Source organism: Tachypleus tridentatus, chromosome 6 (genome assembly GCF_004210375.1).
Source record: "Tachypleus tridentatus isolate NWPU-2018 chromosome 6, ASM421037v1, whole genome shotgun sequence".
In the NCBI taxonomy this organism is placed as follows: domain Eukaryota; kingdom Metazoa; phylum Arthropoda; class Merostomata; order Xiphosura; family Limulidae; genus Tachypleus; species Tachypleus tridentatus.
Window position 1 is genome coordinate 12,314,900 of NC_134830.1, and position 15,446 is coordinate 12,330,345.

A 15,446-nucleotide genomic window follows, 5' to 3' on the forward strand; every position below is an offset into this window, starting at 1 on the left:
AATGATATGCATTTCTGAAGTAGCTCGAGACTAGAAATATTCATTCTTTCCGGTTTCCTCTTACTTTACTTGTGTAGATGAACCCGAGTTAAAACAAATCGTTTTGTGTCATAACAGAATCCACGAGAAACGTATGTAACAATGGAGTAGCGCTAAAGAAACTTACAAAACTTATGTAAGGGGTGTAATGAAGAATAATGAGCACTTTTCTCCGAGCGTGCGATAAATAATGGATTGAAAGCTCGTGCATGCACTGTAACAGTTTCTCATTAGTTTAAAACAAATACGCTAATATTAAATGCACGTGTAAGCGAAAATTATAAATTAAAAGTCAATAAATCCTCTTCGTCATTTGAATATATCATTACTCCTTTTTCACGTGGATGTATGACGTTTCATAACTAGGTTTCCTGTGAGAGCTGCTTGCAAATGTCAAAATATTATGGCATGTTTGTTAGGATTTTACCTGCAATGTCGTGTATGTAATTAACGTTTTTAATGTAACGTTTCAGAGGAGATCTTTCACAATTTTGATTTCTCTCTTGCAGTGCTCATCGCCAATTGCGTTTTACTGGAGAGAAGTGTATGCTGTAAATTATTCTTCTATTGAAATATGCGGAGAGTGCAATGTAAAAATCTGACGTTTCTAGAAACTGGATACAAAATTTTGTGTTGAAGAATTTACGGAATAAACTCGGAAAGTGTAACACGCATGAAAACGAAGGGGCGTAGCTCAGTGGTAGAGCGCTCGCTTAGCATGCGAGAGGTACTGGGATCGATACCCAGCGCCTCAAACGTGTTTTGCACACACAATAACTATTAGTCGAAGTAATGTTTCAATTGTGTCTGTAACCCTGTTCGTCTTTAACGTAGTTTTCTTTTCTTTTCGAACGTTTAATATGCTGTCACTGTTTCTTCTTGATGGTCAGTACGCATCTTCTAAGTATGACCGACCGCCTGTTTGCAATGATATGCATTTCTGAAGTAGCTCGAGACTAGAAATATTCATTCTTTCCGGTTTCCTCTTACTTTACTTGTGTAGATGAACCCGAGTTAAAACAAATCGTTTTGTGTCATAACAGAATCCACGAGAAACGTATGTAACAATGGAGTAGCGCTAAAGAAACTTACAAAACTTATGTAAGGGGTGTAATGAAGAATAATGAGCACTTTTCTCCGAGCGTGCGATAAATAATGGATTGAAAGCTCGTGCATGCACTGTAACAGTTTCTCATTAGTTTAAAACAAATACGCTAATATTAAATGCACGTGTAAGCGAAAATTATAAATTAAAAGTCAATAAATCCTCTTCGTCATTTGAATATATCATTACCCTTTTCACGTGGATGTATGACGTTTCATAACTAGGTTTCCTGTGAGAGCTGCTTGCAAATGTCAAAATATTATGGCATGTTTGTTAGGATTTTACCTGCAATGTCGTGTATGTAATTAACGTTTTTAATGTAACGTTTCAGAGGAGATCTTTCACAATTTTGATTTCTCTTGCAGTGCTCATCGCCAATTACGTTTTACTGGAGAGAAGTGTATGCTGTAAATTATTCTTCTATTGAAATATGCGGAGAGTGCAATGTAAAAATCTGACGTTTCTTAGAAACTGGATACAAAATTTTGTGTTGAAGAATTTACGGAATAAACTCGGAAAGTGTAACACGCATGAAAACGAAGGGGGCATAGCTCAAGTGGTAGAGCGCTCGCTTAGCATGCGAGAGGTACTGGGATCGATACCCAGCGCCTCCAAACGTGTTTTGCACACACAATAACTATTAGTCGAAGTAATGTTTCAATTGTGTCTGTAACCCTGTTCGTCTTTAACGTAGTTTTCTTTTCTTTTCGAACGTTTAATATGCTGTCACTGTTTCTTCTTGATGGTCAGTACGCATCTTCTAAGTATGACCGACCGCCTGTTTGCAATGATATGCATTTCTGAAGTAGCTCGAGACTAGAAATATTCATTCTTTCCGGTTTCCTCTTACTTTACTTGTGTAGATGAACCCGAGTTAAAACAAATCGTTTTGTGTCATAACAGAATCCACGAGAAACGTATGTAACAATGGAGTAGCGCTAAAGAAACTTACAAAACTTATGTAAGGGGTGTAATGAAGAATAATGAGCACTTTTCTCCGAGCGTGCGATAAATAATGGATTGAAAGCTCGTGCATGCACTGTAACAGTTTCTCATTAGTTTAAAACAAATACGCTAATATTAAATGCACGTGTAAGCGAAAATTATAAATTAAAAGTCAATAAATCCTCTTCGTCATTTGAATATATCATTACTCCTTTTTCACGTGGATGTATGACGTTTCATAACTAGGTTTCCTGTGAGAGCTGCTTGCAAATGTCAAAATATTATGGCATGTTTGTTAGATTTTACCTGCAATGTCGTGTATGTAATTAACGTTTTAATGTAACGTTTCAGAGGAGATCTTTCACAATTTTGATTTCTCTCTGCAGTGCTCATCGCCAATTGCGTTTTACTGAGAGAAGTGTATGCTGTAAATTATTCTTCTATTGAAATATGCGGAGAGTGCAATGTAAAAATCTGACGTTTCTAGAAACTGGATACAAAATTTTGTGTTGAAGAATTTACGGAATAAACTCGGAAAGTGTAACACGCATGAAAACGAAGGGGCGTAGCTCAAGTGGTAGAGCGCTCGCTTAGCATGCGAGAGGTACTGGGATCGATACCCAGCGCCTCCAAACGTGTTTTGCACACACATAACTATTAGTCGAAGTAATGTTTCAATTGTGTCTGTAACCCTGTTCGTCTTTAACGTAGTTTTCTTTTCTTTTCGAACGTTTAATATGCTGTCACTGTTTCTTCTTGATGGTCAGTACGCATCTTCTAAGTATGACCGACCGCCTGTTTGCAATGATATGCATTTCTGAAGTAGCTCGAGACTAGAAATATTCATTCTTTCCGGTTTCCTCTTACTTTACTTGTGTAGATGAACCCGAGTTAAAACAAATCGTTTTGTGTCATAACAGAATCCACGAGAAACGTATGTAACAATGGAGTAGCGCTAAAGAAACTTACAAAACTTATGTAAGGGGTGTAATGAAGAATAATGAGCACTTTTCTCCGAGCGTGCGATAAATAATGGATTGAAAGCTCGTGCATGCACTGTAACAGTTTCTCATTAGTTTAAAACAAATACGCTAATATTAAATGCACGTGTAAGCGAAAATTATAAATTAAAAGTCAATAAATCCTCTTCGTCATTTGAATATATCATTACCCTTTTCACGTGGATGTATGACGTTTCATAACTAGGTTTCCTGTGAGAGCTGCTTGCAAATGTCAAAATATTATGGCATGTTTGTTAGGATTTTACCTGCAATGTCGTGTATGTAATTAACGTTTTTAATGTAACGTTTCAGAGGAGATCTTTCACAATTTTGATTTCTCTCTTGCAGTGCTCATCGCCAATTGCGTTTTACTCGAGAGAAGTGTATGCTGTAAATTATTCTTCTATTGAAATATGCGGAGAGTGCAATGTAAAAAATCTGACGTTTCTTAGAAACTGGATACAAAATTTTGTGTTGAAGAATTTACGGAATAAACTCGGAAAGTGTAACACGCATGAAAACGAAGGGGGCATAGCTCAAGTGGTAGAGCGCTCGCTTAGCATGCGAGAGGTACTGGGATCGATACCCAGCGCCTCCAAACGTGTTTTGCACACACAATAACTATTAGTCGAAGTAATGTTTCAATTGTGTCTGTAACCCTGTTCGTCTTTAACGTAGTTTTCTTTTCTTTCGAACGTTTAATATGCTGTCACTGTTTCTTCTTGATGGTCAGTACGCATCTTCTAAGTATGACCGACCGCCTGTTTGCAATGATATGCATTTCTGAAGTAGCTCGAGACTAGAAATATTCATTCTTTCCGGTTTCCTCTTACTTTACTTGTGTAGATGAACCCGAGTTAAAACAAATCGTTTTGTGTCATAACAGAATCCACGAGAAACGTATGTAACAATGGAGTAGCGCTAAAGAAACTTACAAAACTTATGTAAGGGGTGTAATGAAGAATAATGAGCACTTTTCTCCGAGCGTGCGATAAATAATGGATTGAAAGCTCGTGCATGCACTGTAACAGTTTCTCATTAGTTTAAAACAAATACGCTAATATTAAATGCACGTGTAAGCGAAAATTATAAATTAAAAGTCAATAAATCCTCTTCGTCATTTGAATATATCATTACTCCTTTTTCACGTGGATGTATGACGTTTCATAACTAGGTTTCCTGTGAGAGCTGCTTGCAAATGTCAAAATATTATGGCATGTTTGTTAGGATTTTACCTGCAATGTCGTGTATGTAATTAACGTTTTTAATGTAACGTTTCAGAGGAGATCTTTCACAATTTTGATTTCTCTTGCAGTGCTCATCGCCAATTACGTTTTACTGGAGAGAAGTGTATGCTGTAAATTATTCTTCTATTGAAATATGCGGAGAGTGCAATGTAAAAAATCTGACGTTTCTTAGAAACTGGATACAAAATTTTGTGTTGAAGAATTTACGGAATAAACTCGGAAAGTGTAACACGCATGAAAACGAAGGGGCGTAGCTCAAGTGGTAGAGCGCTCGCTTAGCATGCGAGAGGTACTGGGATCGATACCCAGCGCCTCCAAACGTGTTTTGCACACACAATAACTATTAGTCGAAGTAATGTTTCAATTGTGTCTGTAACCCTGTTCGTCTTTAACGTAGTTTTCTTTTCTTTTCGAACGTTTAATATGCTGTCACTGTTTCTTCTTGATGGTCAGTACGCATCTTCTAAGTATGACCGACCGCCTGTTTGCAATGATATGCATTTCTGAAGTAGCTCGAGACTAGAAATATTCATTCTTTCCGGTTTCCTCTTACTTTACTTGTGTAGATGAACCCGAGTTAAAACAAATCGTTTTGTGTCATAACAGAATCCACGAGAAACGTATGTAACAATGGAGTAGCGCTAAAGAAACTTACAAAACTTATGTAAGGGGTGTAATGAAGAATAATGAGCACTTTTCTCCGAGCGTGCGATAAATAATGGATTGAAAGCTCGTGCATGCACTGTAACAGTTTCTCATTAGTTTAAAACAAATACGCTAATATTAAATGCACGTGTAAGCGAAAATTATAAATTAAAAGTCAATAAATCCTCTTCGTCATTTGAATATATCATTACTCCTTTTTCACGTGGATGTATGACGTTTCATAACTAGGTTTCCTGTGAGAGCTGCTTGCAAATGTCAAAATATTATGGCATGTTTGTTAGGATTTTACCTGCAATGTCGTGTATGTAATTAACGTTTTTAATGTAACGTTTCAGAGGAGATCTTTCACAATTTTGATTTCTCTCTTGCAGTGCTCATCGCCAATTGCGTTTTACTGGAGAGAAGTGTATGCTGTAAATTATTCTTCTATTGAAATATGCGGAGAGTGCAATGTAAAAATCTGACGTTTCTTAGAAACTGGATACAAAATTTTGTGTTGAAGAATTTACGGAATAAACTCGGAAAGTGTAACACGCATGAAAACGAAGGGGCGTAGCTCAAGTGGTAGAGCGCTCGCTTAGCATGCGAGAGGTACTGGGATCGATACCCAGCGCCTCCAAACGTGTTTTGCACACACAATAACTATTAGTCGAAGTAATGTTTCAATTGTGTCTGTAACCCTGTTCGTCTTTAACGTAGTTTTCTTTTCTTTCGAACGTTTAATATGCTGTCACTGTTTCTTCTTGATGGTCAGTACGCATCTTCTAAGTATGACCGACCGCCTGTTTGCAATGATATGCATTTCTGAAGTAGCTCGAGACTAGAAATATTCATTCTTTCCGGTTTCCTCTTACTTTACTTGTGTAGATGAACCCGAGTTAAAACAAATCGTTTTGTGTCATAACAGAATCCACGAGAAACGTATGTAACAATGGAGTAGCGCTAAAGAAACTTACAAAACTTATGTAAGGGGTGTAATGAAGAATAATGAGCACTTTTCTCCGAGCGTGCGATAAATAATGGATTGAAAGCTCGTGCATGCACTGTAACAGTTTCTCATTAGTTTAAAACAAATACGCTAATATTAAATGCACGTGTAAGCGAAAATTATAAATTAAAAGTCAATAAATCCTCTTCGTCATTTGAATATATCATTACCCTTTTCACGTGGATGTATGACGTTTCATAACTAGGTTTCCTGTGAGAGCTGCTTGCAAATGTCAAAATATTATGGCATGTTTGTTAGGATTTTACCTGCAATGTCGTGTATGTAATTAACGTTTTTAATGTAACGTTTCAGAGGAGATCTTTCACAATTTTGATTTCTCTCTTGCAGTGCTCATCGCCAATTGCGTTTTACTGGAGAGAAGTGTATGCTGTAAATTATTCTTCTATTGAAATATGCGGAGAGTGCAATGTAAAAAATCTGACGTTTCTTAGAAACTGGATACAAAATTTTGTGTTGAAGAATTTACGGAATAAACTCGGAAAGTGTAACACGCATGAAAACGAAGGGGCGTAGCTCAAGTGGTAGAGCGCTCGCTTAGCATGCGAGAGGTACTGGGATCGATACCCAGCGCCTCCAAACGTGTTTTGCACACACAATAACTATTAGTCGAAGTAATGTTTCAATTGTGTCTGTAACCCTGTTCGTCTTTAACGTAGTTTTCTTTTCTTTTCGAACGTTTAATATGCTGTCACTGTTTCTTCTTGATGGTCAGTACGCATCTTCTAAGTATGACCGACCGCCTGTTTGCAATGATATGCATTTCTGAAGTAGCTCGAGACTAGAAATATTCATTCTTTCCGGTTTCCTCTTACTTTACTTGTGTAGATGAACCCGAGTTAAAACAAATCGTTTTGTGTCATAACAGAATCCACGAGAAACGTATGTAACAATGGAGTAGCGCTAAAGAAACTTACAAAACTTATGTAAGGGGTGTAATGAAGAATAATGAGCACTTTTCTCCGAGCGTGCGATAAATAATGGATTGAAAGCTCGTGCATGCACTGTAACAGTTTCTCATTAGTTTAAAACAAATACGCTAATATTAAATGCACGTGTAAGCGAAAATTATAAATTAAAAGTCAATAAATCCTCTTCGTCATTTGAATATATCATTACCCTTTTCACGTGGATGTATGACGTTTCATAACTAGGTTTCCTGTGAGAGCTGCTTGCAAATGTCAAAATATTATGGCATGTTTGTTAGATTTTACCTGCAATGTCGTGTATGTAATTAACGTTTTAATGTAACGTTTCAGAGGAGATCTTTCACAATTTTGATTTCTCTTGCAGTGCTCATCGCCAATTGCGTTTTACTGAGAGAAGTGTATGCTGTAAATTATTCTTCTATTGAAATATGCGGAGAGTGCAATGTAAAAATCTGACGTTTCTTAGAAACTGGATACAAAATTTTGTGTTGAAGAATTTACGGAATAAACTCGGAAAGTGTAACACGCATGAAAACGAAGGGGCGTAGCTCAAGTGGTAGAGCGCTCGCTTAGCATGCGAGAGGTACTGGGATCGATACCCAGCGCCTCCAAACGTGTTTTGCACACACAATAACTATTAGTCGAAGTAATGTTTCAATTGTGTCTGTAACCCTGTTCGTCTTTAACGTAGTTTTCTTTTCTTTCGAACGTTTAATATGCTGTCACTGTTTCTTCTTGATGGTCAGTACGCATCTTCTAAGTATGACCGACCGCCTGTTTGCAATGATATGCATTTCTGAAGTAGCTCGAGACTAGAAATATTCATTCTTTCCGGTTTCCTCTTACTTTACTTGTGTAGATGAACCCGAGTTAAAACAAATCGTTTTGTGTCATAACAGAATCCACGAGAAACGTATGTAACAATGGAGTAGCGCTAAAGAAACTTACAAAACTTATGTAAGGGGTGTAATGAAGAATAATGAGCACTTTTCTCCGAGCGTGCGATAAATAATGGATTGAAAGCTCGTGCATGCACTGTAACAGTTTCTCATTAGTTTAAAACAAATACGCTAATATTAAATGCACGTGTAAGCGAAAATTATAAATTAAAAGTCAATAAATCCTCTTCGTCATTTGAATATATCATTACCCTTTTCACGTGGATGTATGACGTTTCATAACTAGGTTTTCTGTGAGAGCTGCTTGCAAATGTCAAAATATTATGGCATGTTTGTTAGATTTTACCTGCAATGTCGTGTATGTAATTAACGTTTTAATGTAACGTTTCAGAGGAGATCTTTCACAATTTTGATTTCTCTTGCAGTGCTCATCGCCAATTGCGTTTTACTGGAGAGAAGTGTATGCTGTAAATTATTCTTCTATTGAAATATGCGGAGAGTGCAATGTAAAAAAATCTGACGTTTCTTAGAAACTGGATACAAAATTTTGTGTTGAAGAATTTACGGAATAAACTCGGAAAGTGTAACACGCATGAAAACGAAGGGGGCGTAGCTCAAGTGGTAGAGCGCTCGCTTAGCATGCGAGAGGTACTGGGATCGATACCCAGCGCCTCAAACGTGTTTTGCACACACAATAACTATTAGTCGAAGTAATGTTTCAATTGTGTCTGTAACCCTGTTCGTCTTTAACGTAGTTTTCTTTTCTTTTCGAACGTTTAATATGCTGTCACTGTTTCTTCTTGATGGTCAGTACGCATCTTCTAAGTATGACCGACCGCCTGTTTGCAATGATATGCATTTCTGAAGTAGCTCGAGACTAGAAATATTCATTCTTTCCGGTTTCCTCTTACTTTACTTGTGTAGATGAACCCGAGTTAAAACAAATCGTTTTGTGTCATAACAGAATCCACGAGAAACGTATGTAACAATGGAGTAGCGCTAAAGAAACTTACAAAACTTATGTAAGGGGTGTAATGAAGAATAATGAGCACTTTTCTCCGAGCGTGCGATAAATAATGGATTGAAAGCTCGTGCATGCACTGTAACAGTTTCTCATTAGTTTAAAACAAATACGCTAATATTAAATGCACGTGTAAGCGAAAATTATAAATTAAAAGTCAATAAATCCTCTTCGTCATTTGAATATATCATTACCCTTTTCACGTGGATGTATGACGTTTCATAACTAGGTTTCCTGTGAGAGCTGCTTGCAAATGTCAAAATATTATGGCATGTTTGTTAGATTTTACCTGCAATGTCGTGTATGTAATTAACGTTTTTAATGTAACGTTTCAGAGGAGATCTTTCACAATTTTGATTTCTCTCTTGCAGTGCTCATCGCCAATTGCGTTTTACTGGAGAGAAGTGTATGCTGTAAATTATTCTTCTATTGAAATATGCGGAGAGTGCAATGTAAAAAAATCTGACGTTTCTTAGAAACTGGATACAAAATTTTGTGTTGAAGAATTTACGGAATAAACTCGGAAAGTGTAACACGCATGAAAACGAAGGGGCGTAGCTCAAGTGGTAGAGCGCTCGCTTAGCATGCGAGAGGTACTGGGATCGATACCCAGCGCCTCCAAACGTGTTTTGCACACACAATAACTATTAGTCGAAGTAATGTTTCAATTGTGTCTGTAACCCTGTTCGTCTTTAACGTAGTTTTCTTTTCTTTTCGAACGTTTAATATGCTGTCACTGTTTCTTCTTGATGGTCAGTACGCATCTTCTAAGTATGACCGACCGCCTGTTTGCAATGATATGCATTTCTGAAGTAGCTCGAGACTAGAAATATTCATTCTTTCCGGTTTCCTCTTACTTTACTTGTGTAGATGAACCCGAGTTAAAACAAATCGTTTTGTGTCATAACAGAATCCACGAGAAACGTATGTAACAATGGAGTAGCGCTAAAGAAACTTACAAAACTTATGTAAGGGGTGTAATGAAGAATAATGAGCACTTTTCTCCGAGCGTGCGATAAATAATGGATTGAAAGCTCGTGCATGCACTGTAACAGTTTCTCATTAGTTTAAAACAAATACGCTAATATTAAATGCACGTGTAAGCGAAAATTATAAATTAAAAGTCAATAAATCCTCTTCGTCATTTGAATATATCATTACTCCTTTTTCACGTGGATGTATGACGTTTCATAACTAGGTTTCCTGTGAGAGCTGCTTGCAAATGTCAAAATATTATGGCATGTTTGTTAGGATTTTACCTGCAATGTCGTGTATGTAATTAACGTTTTTAATGTAACGTTTCAGAGGAGATCTTTCACAATTTTGATTTCTCTCTTGCAGTGCTCATCGCCAATTGCGTTTTACTGGAGAGAAGTGTATGCTGTAAATTATTCTTCTATTGAAATATGCGGAGAGTGCAATGTAAAAAATCTGACGTTTCTTAGAAACTGGATACAAAATTTTGTGTTGAAGAATTTACGGAATAAACTCGGAAAGTGTAACACGCATGAAAACGAAGGGGGCGTAGCTCAAGTGGTAGAGCGCTCGCTTAGCATGCGAGAGGTACTGGGATCGATACCCAGCGCCTCCAAACGTGTTTTGCACACACATAAACTATTAGTCGAAGTAATGTTTCAATTGTGTCTGTAACCCTGTTCGTCTTTAACGTAGTTTTCTTTTCTTTCGAACGTTTAATATGCTGTCACTGTTTCTTCTTGATGGTCAGTACGCATCTTCTAAGTATGACCGACCGCCTCTTTGCAATGATATGCATTTCTGAAGTAGCTCGAGACTAGAAATATTCATTCTTTCCGGTTTCCTCTTACTTTACTTGTGTAGATGAACCCGAGTTAAAACAAATCGTTTTGTGTCATAACAGAATCCACGAGAAACGTAGCTCAAGTGGTAGAGCGCTCGCTTAGCATGCGAGAGAGGTACTGGGATCGATACCAACGCCTCCAAACGTGTTTTTTGCTACTAATATAACAAAAAACGCATGAAGAAAGGTGAAGAAATTTTCAATGACGCCTCCCATCTAAATAATACAGAACATGACTGACAAAGGAATGGCAAAATTATGACTTTCCAAAATAAGAATGATTTTCCTTTAGGTTAAAATAAATCATACTTCATAGAGAATACACCGAGTTGAAGAAATACTGAAAGTTATCTCTTTGGGATTCAAATTGAAATGACGTTTTCCTGCTCATTCACTTTCAATGATGTCATCGATATGTACGCCATTTTTATAAACATGAACGAAAACATTTAATAAGGCAATACGAATAACACATCACTCATTATACAATTTATCTTTTACACCTGAAACTATGTTTCCAGTGGTACTAACTGCCAGGTATACTGTGTTCACAGCACAGTGTAAGTGGTGAAAAAACTTCAATAACATAATATATCTCTATCAAAAAGATGTGTAATGTTATTTAATAGTAACTGTGAAACAACAAGTGCGAGTACTAGAGGCATAGAGAAATAAGTCTTCACCGAAAACACAGAGAATCCAACATTTATATACTTCTTACATCATATTTATGCTTAACTCATGAATCACCCTTCTTGAAATGAAGATATTTATCTTTTCCAAATACATCATAGTGGAAACTTCGATAACAAAACGGCTCACAATCGTTGTAAACTTTGAAGATAAGAAAAGTAGAGTTTGTGGAACGTGGTAATTTCTTTCCAAAATCACGAAATATAAGTAAAACGCTTGTTTCTCATACAATCATAAACAGTTTCACTGTGTTTAGACTCGTCGATACTTTTAATAAAGTTTTCTTAAAAGCATAGTTTGCGTTTTACCTACGTACTAATTATATAACTGCATTTATATCAACAATCACATTTCATAGGAAAATCATTTACAGTGAACTGTAGCTACAAACGATCTTTGTTCTCTGAAATAATTACGAAATAAGAAGGTTAAATTCTTTACTTTATGATCAAGACGTCATTATGAGAAAATATTTGAGAATTTCTAAGTTATTTATTGCTTTTACTGCTTTATAACTTAGCAGTTTCAGAGAAAATTAAATAAAACACGGACGTTTCAGAAATTTACCAAACAATTATTCTTCTCTTTGACTTTGAAATTTGCAAATACCTATTCTAATTAAGTACGGTTTGAAATATTACAATTTGTTCTAATTTGCTTCTAAATTCGAATTGTTTCATACTTCTAAAGAGATATACGAGCATTTTATTGTAAATGGAGAACTAACGCCCATACCTTTGAGGCATAATGATCATCGCATATGTTTAGTAGAAATTCTCACTATTACGTAGGCAACTGATAATGTTGCAAAAACAAATCCCATGTCAGATAGCTATTATTCATCTGTCTTTAATGTAGGTAAATAGTGCGTTTTATAAAATTCTTCGTGATCTTGGATTGCCCAATGAATACATACAGACAAATCTCAATAAACAGAACTGTTTCGATCTACCCTTCAAAGTACAAGTAAGATTTTAGCTTTGCTTGCGATACAGAAATATGAGCGTATAAAACCCATTCTCACTTCTGTTTCCCTGAAGCTGACGTTACAATTACAATATTGAGGAGTAAGAGCTACGAAAATAATTTTAATCAATCTCACTCAAAAAAGAAATTAAATTTAAATAGTACTGGTACACGTGAAACTTTACAATAACAAGACTCTATTTTACACAAAATTTTCTTGGAATTGGTACATACCTTTCTTTGTAAACCATCGCTTCCACCAGAAATGACGAAATTGTTCATGCTTAATATGCACACACACAATAACTATTAGTAGAAGTAATATATCAATGTTTCAATTGTGTCTGTAACCCTGTTCGTGTTTAATGTAGTTTTCTTTTCTTTTCGAACGTTTAATATGCTGTCACTGTTTCTTCTTGATGGTCAGTACGCATCTTCTAAGTATGACCGACCGCCTCTTTGCAATGATATGCATTTCTGAAGTAGCTCGAGACTAGAAATATTCATTCTTTCCGGTTTCCTCTTACTTTACTTGTGTAGATGAACCCGAGTTAAAACAAATCGTTTTGTGTCATAACAGAATCCACGAGAAACGTATGTAACAATGGAGTAGCGCTAAAGAAACTTACAAACTTATGTAAGGGTGTAATGAAGAATAATGAGCACTTTTCTCCGAGCGTGCGATAAATAATGGATTGAAAGCTCGTGCATGCACTGTAACAGTTTCTCATTAGTTTAAAACAAATACGCTAATATTAAATGCACGTGTAAGCGAAAATTATAAATTAAAAGTCAATAAATCCTCTTCGTCATTTGAATATATCATTACTCCTTTTTCACGTGGATGTATGACGTTTCATAACTAGGTTTCCTGTGAGAGCTGCTTGCGAATGTCAAAATATTATGGCATGTTTGTTAGGATTTTACCTGCAATGTCGTGTATGTAATTAACGTTTTAATGTAACGTTTCAGAGGAGATCTTTCACAATTTTGATTTCTCTCTGCAGTGCTCATCGCCAATTGCGTTTTACTGGAGAGAAGTGTATGCTGTAAATTATTCTTCTATTGAAATATGCGGAGAGTGCAATGTAAAAAATCTGACGTTTCTTAGAAACTGGATACAAAATTTTGTGTTGAAGAATTTACGGAATAAACTCGGAAAGTGTAACACGCATGAAAACGAAGGGGCGTAGCTCAAGTGGTAGAGCGCTCGCTTAGCATGCGAGAGGTACTGGGATCGATACCCAGCGCCTCCAAACGTGTTTTGCACACACATAACTATTAGTCGAAGTAATGTTTCAATTGTGTCTGTAACCCTGTTCGTCTTTAACGTAGTTTTCTTTTCTTTTCGAACGTTTAATATGCTGTCACTGTTTCTTCTTGATGGTCAGTACGCATCTTCTAAGTATGACCGACCGCCTTTTGCAATGATATGCATTTCTGAAGTAGCTCGAGACTAGAAATATTCATTCTTTCCGGTTTCCTCTTACTTTACTTGTGTAGATGAACCCGAGTTAAAACAAATCGTTTTGTGTCATAACAGAATCCACGAGAAACGTATGTAACAATGGAGTAGCGCTAAAGAAACTTACAAAACTTATGTAAGGGGTGTAATGAAGAATAATGAGCACTTTTCTCCGAGCGTGCGATAAATAATGGATTGAAAGCTCGTGCATGCACTGTAACAGTTTCTCATTAGTTTAAAACAAATACGCTAATATTAAATGCACGTGTAAGCGAAAATTATAAATTAAAAGTCAATAAATCTCTTCGTCATTTGAATATATCATTACTCCTTTTTCACGTGGATGTATGACGTTTCATAACTAGGTTTCCTGTGAGAGCTGCTTGCAAATGTCAAAATATTATGGCATGTTTGTTAGGATTTTACCTGCAATGTCGTGTATGTAATTAACGTTTTAATGTAAAGTTTCAGAGGAGATCTTTCACAATTTTGATTTCTCTCTGCAGTGCTCATCGCCAATTGCGTTTTACTGGAGAGAAGTGTATGCTGTAAATTATTCTTGTATTGAAATATGCGGAGAGTGCAATATAAAAAATCTGACGTTTCTTAGAAACTGGATACAAAATTTTTTGTTGATAGATTGACGGAATAAACTCGGAAAGGTAAAATGCATGAAAACGAAGGGGCGTAGCTCAAGTGGTAGAGCGCTCGCTTAGCATGCGAGAGGTACTGGGATCGATACCCAGCGCCTCCAAACGTGTTTTGCTACTAATACAATAACTATTAGTCGAAGTAATGTTTCAATTGTGTCTGTAACCCTGTTCGTCTTTAACGTAGTTTTCTTTTCGAACGTTTAATATGCTGTCACTGTTTCTTCTTGATGGTCAGTACGCATCTTCTAAGTATGACCGACCGCCTGTTTGCAATGATATGCATTTCTGAAGTAGCTCGAGACTAGAAATATTCATTCTTTCCGGTTTCCTCTTACTTTACTTGTGTAGATGAACCCGAGTTAAAACAAATCGTTTTGTGTCATAACAGAATCCACGAGAAACGTATGTAACAATGGAGTAGCGCTAAAGAAACTTACAAAACTTATGTAAGGGGTGTAATGAAGAATAATGAGCACTTTTCTCCGAGCGTGCGATAAATAATGGATTGAAAGCTCGCATGCACTGTAACAGTTTCTCATTAGTTTAAAACAAATACGCTAATATTAAATGCACGTGTAAGCGAAAATTATAAATTAAAAGTCAATAAATCCTCTTCGTCATTTGAATATATCATTACTCCTTTTTCACGTGGATGTATGACGTTTCATAACTAGGTTTCCTGTGAGAGCTGCTTGCAAATGTCAAAATATTATGGCATGTTTGTTAGATTTTACCTGCAATGTCGTGTATGTAATTAACGTTTTAATGTAACGTTTCAGAGGAGATCTTTCACAATTTTGATTTCTCTCTCTTGCAGTGCTCATCGCCAATTACGTTTTACTGAGAGAAGTGTATGCTGTAAATTATTCTTGTATTGAAATATGCGGAGAGTGCAATGTAAAAATCTGACGTTTCTTAGAAACTGGATACAAAATTTTGTGTTGAAGAATTTACGGAATAAACTCGGAAAGTGTAACACGCATGAAAACGAA

At 36.3% G+C, this 15,446-nt stretch overlaps 13 non-coding genes across 13 annotated transcripts; all 13 read left to right on the forward strand.

Annotated features, from left to right (window-relative positions):
- Positions 1-722: 722 nt before the first annotated feature.
- Positions 723-794, forward strand: TRNAA-AGC (transfer RNA alanine (anticodon AGC)). The gene has a single exon. It is a non-coding gene; the product is annotated as a tRNA-Ala (tRNA).
- An 891-nt stretch (positions 795-1,685) lies between these two features.
- TRNAA-AGC (transfer RNA alanine (anticodon AGC)) lies at positions 1,686-1,758 on the forward strand. The gene has a single exon. It is a non-coding gene; the product is annotated as a tRNA-Ala (tRNA).
- Positions 1,759-2,648: 890 nt separating this feature from the next.
- Positions 2,649-2,721, forward strand: TRNAA-AGC (transfer RNA alanine (anticodon AGC)). Its single transcript has one exon. It is a non-coding gene; the product is annotated as a tRNA-Ala (tRNA).
- Positions 2,722-3,615: 894 nt separating this feature from the next.
- Positions 3,616-3,688, forward strand: TRNAA-AGC (transfer RNA alanine (anticodon AGC)). Its single transcript has one exon. It is a non-coding gene; the product is annotated as a tRNA-Ala (tRNA).
- An 893-nt stretch (positions 3,689-4,581) lies between these two features.
- On the forward strand, positions 4,582-4,654 carry TRNAA-AGC (transfer RNA alanine (anticodon AGC)). The gene has a single exon. It is a non-coding gene; the product is annotated as a tRNA-Ala (tRNA).
- Positions 4,655-5,549: 895 nt separating this feature from the next.
- TRNAA-AGC (transfer RNA alanine (anticodon AGC)) lies at positions 5,550-5,622 on the forward strand. The gene has a single exon. It is a non-coding gene; the product is annotated as a tRNA-Ala (tRNA).
- Positions 5,623-6,515: 893 nt separating this feature from the next.
- Positions 6,516-6,588, forward strand: TRNAA-AGC (transfer RNA alanine (anticodon AGC)). Its single transcript has one exon. It is a non-coding gene; the product is annotated as a tRNA-Ala (tRNA).
- Positions 6,589-7,476: 888 nt separating this feature from the next.
- Positions 7,477-7,549, forward strand: TRNAA-AGC (transfer RNA alanine (anticodon AGC)). The gene has a single exon. It is a non-coding gene; the product is annotated as a tRNA-Ala (tRNA).
- Positions 7,550-8,440: 891 nt separating this feature from the next.
- TRNAA-AGC (transfer RNA alanine (anticodon AGC)) lies at positions 8,441-8,513 on the forward strand. Its single transcript has one exon. It is a non-coding gene; the product is annotated as a tRNA-Ala (tRNA).
- Positions 8,514-9,406: 893 nt separating this feature from the next.
- Positions 9,407-9,479, forward strand: TRNAA-AGC (transfer RNA alanine (anticodon AGC)). The gene has a single exon. It is a non-coding gene; the product is annotated as a tRNA-Ala (tRNA).
- An 897-nt stretch (positions 9,480-10,376) lies between these two features.
- On the forward strand, positions 10,377-10,449 carry TRNAA-AGC (transfer RNA alanine (anticodon AGC)). The gene has a single exon. It is a non-coding gene; the product is annotated as a tRNA-Ala (tRNA).
- A 3,070-nt stretch (positions 10,450-13,519) lies between these two features.
- Positions 13,520-13,592, forward strand: TRNAA-AGC (transfer RNA alanine (anticodon AGC)). The gene has a single exon. It is a non-coding gene; the product is annotated as a tRNA-Ala (tRNA).
- Positions 13,593-14,482: 890 nt separating this feature from the next.
- TRNAA-AGC (transfer RNA alanine (anticodon AGC)) lies at positions 14,483-14,555 on the forward strand. The gene has a single exon. It is a non-coding gene; the product is annotated as a tRNA-Ala (tRNA).
- The last annotated feature ends 891 nt before the right edge of the window (positions 14,556-15,446 follow it).